The sequence below is a fragment of the Meriones unguiculatus genome, chromosome 17 (assembly GCF_030254825.1).
Source record: "Meriones unguiculatus strain TT.TT164.6M chromosome 17, Bangor_MerUng_6.1, whole genome shotgun sequence".
NCBI classification, from domain to species: domain Eukaryota; kingdom Metazoa; phylum Chordata; class Mammalia; order Rodentia; family Muridae; genus Meriones; species Meriones unguiculatus.
The window spans coordinates 45,666,341-45,672,183 of NC_083364.1; the positions used below are offsets into that span (position 1 = coordinate 45,666,341).

Genomic DNA, 5,843 nt, shown 5'->3' on the forward strand with positions numbered 1-5,843 from the left:
GTTTAATATGATATATCACCCACAGGTACTGGATGCTTTTTCTTGTATCATTAAACTTGTATGTGTTGCCTAGATGCACATACTGTTTAAATCTTCCATGGAACTAATTGTAATATCTTATCAGTTTTCTCCCTAAACAATGAGTTAAATAAAACTCTTTGCCCTGAACTTATATGTTATGAGAATCATGCTATCATTGTTCAAGAAAGCATTGTCCCTAAAAACTTACACATCTATCATTAGCAGCCACCAAGGTAGCATAAACAGTATCATTCACAGACAAAGAGAGTGAAGTTCAAAGTAATTTGCCAACATGACAGTAACTTGTTAGTTTTTGCATCATGTTGAAACCTAAATCTCTACTCCAAATGCTGATGATTTTCAAGTAAGAAACTGAACATTAGTAGTTTAAACGTGGTGAGAAAATATAAGCTTTTTAATTCACAAGGTTTTTTGAGAGTAAAGCCAGTCATTTAAACTTTGTCACAAGTCACAAAATTAGCTTTGTCCTGTCTGAAGAAGGGCACAAAATATCTAATTTAAGCTTGAACAGGAGAGATGTAGACCAAAATTAAATGATTCTTTCTCTCTTCATGGCAACCACCTAGAAACCATTGGCTCTGAAAGAATCTCTTTCATGCTTTTTATTTTCTTTCAACAGATTATTTTTTTAATACTTGAAATACAAGTTTGTAGTACTTGAAATATAAATCAAAATATATCTTGTTATATGTCACTTTAATAAGCTGGCAATTCTTTTCAAAACAAGGTGAGTCAATATAGACACTTTTAATATATTTTTTAAAATGACATGTTTTGAAGGAAAATGGCTGGTCAAAAAGGTACATAGATACACAGTCTATTGTTTTTTATTATTTCAGGAACATACAATTAAACTTAAAATTTGATCCACTAAAATACAGAACATCCTCTTGTGACAAAAATAACCTCATAGATTGAAAAAAAAAAAAAAAAGAAATGTTTGGCATAGGTCTCTGACTGAGCTTGAAAAATAAGCCAAGATGTGTTTTGACTACACAGAGGAAAATAGAACCATCCGATACATCCAGCTGGCTGTTTCTGGATGTGTTCGGTTACATAGCTGGACAGCAAGCAGGTACATGGGAGGAGGCTCAAGACTCATGACAGCCATGACCACTGACTCCAGAGTAATCAAGACTTAATGGAGAACAGAAATGGCATCAGTAGAACAATCTCAACAGTTTTTCAATACCTGGAAAGTGGGTTGTAAGCTTAGAACAGGTCCTTCAGCAGTAGTAATACAACATGTTTTCAGATTATGAAGGTAAAGAAATGTTTACATTCATACAAGACGCTTTATGTACAGTACAATAGTTTCCAGGACAGTGAGGGAAAAAAAAAAAAAAACATACAAAGACTAAATACAAGCTGCTTAACTTTCTACCATTCTCTTGTATATTAAACCCAGGCCTTCTCTGGCCACTGAGAAGACACCTCTTTCTTTTCTCAATGTAAATGCTTGCTCCTTTGGTCACCAACAATTTTGCTTTTTCTGCTCTCTCCTCATCACAGTCTATGTTCTCCCTGGCGGAACTCCCACCTCCTATTTCCTGCCTCAGAGGAGTGTTACCCACAGTGTCTTGGATGTTTGTGGATGCTTTGTAGTAAAGAAGGTATGAACCATCTTCAAGTTACCCTTGGCTGCTGCCCAGTGCATTGCTGTAGCGGCATAATGGTCCTGAGCATCTGGATTAGCCCCACCTTCTAGTAACATAACACGATCTCACCCCTGTCTTTCAAAGCTGCGTGATGGAGGGGAGTGCAGCCATTTTGATTGACTGCATTCACTTGTGCACCCTTTACCAGAAGGGCTTTTACAATCTCATCCCGGCCAGCAGAAGCAGCAATATGAACAGGAGACCAATCTTTGTCATCTTCATCATTCACTGGCACTCCGAGTTGCAACAAGAATTCAACCATTTCTGTACGACCAGTTGAGCATGCCCAGTGCAATGCTGTTCTGCCATCCTGATAGGTTCTCTCCTTCAACTCCTCCAGTTTCCCGCGGTAGGCCAGGCTGCATTACGTCAGACACACACCCCTCCATCCCGCCTTCCCAGCATCTCCGTCTCTTTCTTCCTTTTTTAGTCTGGATGTACATGATGAATGAAAGCCGTTGTGGGGCACATACTGACGAACACTTCTATATTAATCTAAGATTTGACAGTGTAAACATTTTAAACAAAGCATGCATATAGAGGTGATCCAAGCTAATCTCACATTGTTATGTCTCTACAGTGCACACACACGAAAAATAAAAATAAAGAAACAAACCCTTGGAGTTTCTTAGTGCTCCTTCATTCTTCAAGAGTAGTGTGGAATGCTGTGGACAGATTAAGTATAAAAGGAACATTCCGAAAAACATACTTCAAACAGGTAAGCCACCAGAAGAATTAAGCTTCTTGTAAGGACTAAATGATCTAAACATGCTTTATCACCCTAGAACCAGGGTGCTTTTCTTCCACAGGCGATAACCACTTTTTAAGTGTGGTAATAACCCTTCTTTTGAATAAAAGGAGTATGTAACTGGGGTACTTGTGGGCTGTCCTCCAGCACCCCAGTTCCCAAGACTTTTTATTATGAATAAATGCATACGCCATGAGCTCTTTTCCAACTAGCCCATATCTTATCTTACCAGTTTATTCTATCCTATATGGGCCACATGGCTGCTACCGCTCCTTAGTTTCATTTGTCTTCCTCAGAGGCCGGGATGACTCTCCCGCTTCTCTCTATCCCAGAGCTCATCTCTCCCTGGCGGAACTCCCACCTCTTATTTCCTGCCTCAGTTAATAGGTCTTCAGTTTTTATCGACAAGTGGTGCGTCCATACTGTACACAAGAGATTCTCCCTACAAGTGTAAAGTGCTACGAGTTTTAAGATCCAGCAATGAGACAACTATCCTGATGGAGATAGAGTTGAAAGAAAATGGGTTACTAAAGTGGGGTCCTAGATCATTAAGCAAGAGAAAAAAAAGTCCAAATTAAGACATCAAAACCAAGGGAAAAACCTTTAAATGAACATCATGAGCAGAGAAATTCTGTGTTCTTGCTACGTTTCAAATTGTGTGCCCCTACCTCAAATTTCTTATGATGATCCAACCTCCAATATGTCATATGTGGTGTTATTTGGACAGAGTATCTTTACAGACACTATCAGGTTAAAGTTCAGTAATCAAAATGAGCTCTAACCTGATCGTATTGACATTTTTTTATTTCTATCATTTATTACAATATATTCAATTTGTATCCCAGCTGTGTCCCCCTCCCTCATCTCCCAATCCCACCCTCCCTCCCTCTTCCCCTATGCCCCTTCCCTAGTCCACTGATAGGAGAGGTCCTCCTCCCCTTCCATCTGACCCTAGCTTATCAGGTCTCATCATGATTGGTTGCTGTTTTCCTCTGTGGCCTGGCAAGGCTGCACCCCCCAGGGGGGAAGTAGTCAGAGAGCCAGCCAATGAGTTCATATCAGAGAAAGCTCCTGCTCCCCTTATTAGGGAACCCACTCGGAGACTGAGTTTATGGACTACCTCTGAGCCAGGGTTTTATGTTCTCTCCGTGCATTTTCCTTGGTCCTTGGTTAGGGTTATCAGTCTCTGCAGGGACCACAGGGCTCAGTGGGTTTTTGTTGTTGTTGTTGTTGTTTGTATGTTTGTTTTTTGTTTGTTTGTTGGCTCTGTTGGTCTCCTTGTGGAGCTCCTGTCTCCTCCAGGTCTTTCTATCTCCCCCTTTCTTTCATAAGATTCCCTGCACTCTGCCCAAAGTTTGGCTATGAGTCTCAGCCTCTGCTTCAATACCTGTAGTAGAATCTTTCTGAGGCCGTCTGTGGTAGGCTCCTGTCCTGTTCCCTGTCTTCTCTTGCTTCCGATGTCTATCCCATTTGTCTTCTAAGTATTGAGCATCTTCCCTAGGGTCTTCCTCACTGTTTAACTTGTTTAGGAGCAGAAATTTTTATAAAACTGAGGAAGTTGAATATGCAGGCTCACAAGAAGAGTGACGCATGAACAACAACAACAAAAAGATGAAGATAGAAAAAAGAGAGAGAGAGAGAGATTTCAGAGAAACAAGCAAGGACCACAAAAGGTTACCAGCAAACTACTGGAAGCTAAGAGACATACATGACTTCTTCACAGTCTTTAACAGGAACCACTCCAGTTGTCATTTGCAATTTGATGCTATAACTTCCAGGGTGGAGATAACAAGTGTCTGTATTTAAGTCATCTCATTTGTGTTACTTACGTTATAGGAGCCTACACCGAGAAAATGGGCCCGTGTCTGCTTTTCTGGTGAGATGACTCTACTGAGTCTAGAAACTGAAGAGAATTAGAGGTTGCAGGGCCGACCGAGAACCAACTGCTCTGCAATGACTGGCAATTAGTGCTAATTCAATAGAAAAGGAAGGAGGAAAATCGGACATTTTATTATGTACATCCAAAGCACATTAAAATGAGAGAGTTAGTAAGCATTTCGAGGCTTCAGATCACATTTCTGGCAACGAGCAGGTCATGCAAGGTGGAATAGGACAGAAGCCTAAGAAGTTAGATTCATTCAGCACCCTGGTTCCCTCCACACCGCGAGTGCTGTCAGCACCGTGAGCATGTATTCCTATGTTGAAATGCTGCAGCCCCAGCTATCCCTGAACCTCGCTTTCCTACACGAGTTCTGTGCCGTCAATAAGATGTGACCGTGACTGCCAAACACAGGTACACAGACCATGACCAATACACTGTGTGAAGCAGCATTAAGATGCACGTGGTGCTGCTTTGGAGGTGAATATGATGTAATGTTCCTGACTGTCATTTGCCGTAACTGCGGTTACCAGACGGCACAGTTCCACACATGCAGTTCTGGGTGCGTGACATTCTTTTCTTCTAAAATGTAGTTCTACTGACATCATGCTTCTCCCTGGATCATCTTCCCTTTTGGCTTGTCTCCTTTCTCTGGGCTTTGCTTTTCTCTGTCATCCATTTAGCTGTGTGTATGCATTTGCAACGTCACATGCTTCTGTAGGAAATGATCCCAGCATCCATCCTGACTGAGTCTCCCTTTTTGAGTCACTCCTGGCTTTCAGTCTTTGGGTTTTCTTTCTAACCGAGGTCACTGCAGTGATGGTAGCTCTTATCTGCAGTTAAATTGGTGATCCGGGTAGAAATGGGTCTAGTAGAAGAGTTAAGACCATCTTCGGTGCCTCCAAACTTTCAGGGTTTCATACCATCTTTACAAAGTAATTAGATAAAACATTGTTACTTGTATTATTAAAATTGATGTTAGACTTAACCTGGATGCTTCCATTTTCTCAACTATAGAAATAAAGTCCTCTAACTGTACAGAATGGTGGTCTGTGGAATGGTTGGTTATCATCAACATTACTGTCTTGCAAAGCTGTTATGAGAGGAAATTGGCTAAAAAGTGCCTGATCTGGCTGGTGATTACAAAAGCTAACATATGCATGTGATGTTAACTGTTTTATAATCTTGCTGAAGAAGAATCTCGGCAGGAGATAGGCGAACTGTACCCGACCTAAACAGGGCAGAAGAAGCCTGAATAGCACGTGGACAGAAAGTGGCATCAAAGTGTGCACTGGTTCAAATGAATGAACCAGACTGTGAGAATAAGATTATCTGAGGACAGTCCCCAAACAAACAAGAGCATCTGCTCCTGCTACTCCTTCTGGAATCCTGCTCTATCCCTCCCCCTGAGCCAGATCTCCAAAGCTCTCTTCAACAACTGCAGGCACAACAGTGGCCAGAGTACAGGTCATCTGTGTCCTGTACACAGACCCTCAGTCAGTATGCACATTCCGCC

At 41.4% G+C, this 5,843-nt stretch overlaps 1 pseudogene; it reads right to left on the reverse strand.

Annotated features, from left to right (window-relative positions):
- Window positions 1-1,414: 1,414 nt before the first annotated feature.
- Window positions 1,415-2,089, reverse strand: LOC110556026 (26S proteasome non-ATPase regulatory subunit 10-like; annotated as a pseudogene).
- Window positions 2,090-5,843: the final 3,754 nt, after the last annotated feature.